Here is a 2,123-nt window from a genome sequence, read left to right as displayed (position 1 = left end):
TTCTTATGACTTAAGATCTCTTTCATGAACTTAGCATAAGAGGGTATTTGCTCAAGTGCTTCTGCAAACGGAATCTTTATTTCAAGAGTCCTGAGATAGTCTAAAAAGCGAGCAAATTGCTTATCCTATTCCGCTTGGCGGAGTTTTTGAGGATAAGGCATTTTGGCTTTATATTCCTCAACCTTAGTTGCTGTAGGTTTATTACCTACAGAAGTGGGTTGGGAAGCCTTTTTAGGAAGGTTGTTATCAGCACTTGTATGTGACTGATCCCCCATTGGCATTTGAATGCCAGGTGTGGAAGCTGGAGTGGCGTTAGACGCCACTTCCTTATTTGTTACTGGCGTCTGAACGCCAGAACTATGCTTCCCTTGGGCATTCAACGCCGGAATCTGAACACCAGAACTGTGCTCCCTTTGGGCGTTCAACGCCGGATTCATGCTTGTTTCTGGCGTTGAACGCCAGAAATGAGCATGGTCTGGGCGTTCAGCGCCAGCATTATTCATCTCTGGGCTCTGATTATCCTCAGAGGGATTTTGAGTAGCCATTTGTTCATTTCTTGGCTTCCTGCTGCTTTGAAGTGAGGTATTTAATGTTTTCCCACTTCTTAATTGAACTGCTTGGCATTCTTCTGCTATTTGTTTTGACAGTTGCTTTTCTGTGTGCCTTAACTATACTTCCATATTCCTGTTAGCCATTCTTGTTTCCTGTAGTATTTCCTTGAATTCGGCTAGCTGCTGAGTTAGAAAGTCTAATTGCTGATTGAATTCATTAGCCTGGTCTACAGGACTGAGTTCAGCAGTTACTGTTTTAACTTCTTCTTTCATGGAAGGTTCACTGCTTAGGTACAGATGCTGATTTATGGCAACTGTATCAATAAGCTCTTGAACTTCTTCAATTGTTTTTCTCATATGTATAGATCCACCAGCTGAGTGGTCTAGAGAAATCTGAGCTTTTTCTGTAAGCCCATTAATTTTTATAAAATAGAATAAAAACGAAATAAATAAAAGAAATTGAAAATATTTTGAAATTGAAATCTGAATTTTTATATAAAATTTTCGAAAATGTAGTTTAAAATTAGTTAGGAAAGATATATTTTTGAATTTTGAATTTTATGATGAAAGAGAAACACACACAAAAGACACAAGACTTAAAATTTTTAGATCTAATGCTCCTTATTTTCGAAAATTTTGGAGGGAAAATACTAAGGAACACCAAACTTAAAAATTTTAAGATCAAAACACAAGAAAGACTCAAGAACGCCTTGAAGATTCACAAGAATACCAAGAACAAAAGAAAGAACACCAAACTTAAAATTTTTAGAAAACCAAGACAAATTTCCGAAAATTAAAGAAAACTTAACAAGAAAACACCAAACTTAGAGTTTGGCACAAGATTCAATCAAGAAAAATTATTTTTGAAAAAGATTTCAAAGAAGATACCCAATTATCAAGAACAACTACTAATGCTCCAGCCAATTGGGCAGTAACTTCAGTGTTGATTTTAAAGATGTATTATATTTATGGATAAAAGTATAATTTTTGAAAGTTAATTAAAGATGTATTATATTTATGGATCAAGTAAAAATTTTTGAAAGTTAATGTTTTGAAAAAGCACAAGAAAAACAAGAAAAGACACAAAACAAGAAAAACTCAAGATCAAACAAGCAAAATAAACAAGAACAACTTGAAAATCAATGAAGAACAAAGAACACAAGTTCGAAAATTTAAAGGAAAAATATAAAATATGCAATTGACACCAAACTTAGAACAAGACACTAAACTCACGAAAAAAAATTAACAATTAATTAAGACAAATAATATTTTTGAAAAGAAATTTTTGAAAAGAACTATCCTATCAGGATTTAATGACTCTATAACAATAAAAATAAATTATTCCTAATCTAAGAAATAAAATAAAACTTTAGTTGTTCAAACTCGAACAATCCCCGGCAACGGCACCAAAAACTTGGTGCACGAATTTGTGATCCGTACAACTAACCAGCAAGTGCACTGGGTCGTCCAAGTAATACCTTACGTGAGTAAGGGTCGAATCCCACGGAGATTGTTGGTTTGAAGCAAGCTATATTTATTTTATTATTCTTAGTCAGGATGTCAATCAAAATT

Source organism: Arachis duranensis, chromosome 3 (genome assembly GCF_000817695.3).
Source record: "Arachis duranensis cultivar V14167 chromosome 3, aradu.V14167.gnm2.J7QH, whole genome shotgun sequence".
Lineage (NCBI taxonomy): Eukaryota > Viridiplantae > Streptophyta > Magnoliopsida > Fabales > Fabaceae > Arachis > Arachis duranensis.
The sequence above is the reverse complement of the archived record's forward strand: the minus strand, read 5'-3'. Positions refer to the sequence as shown.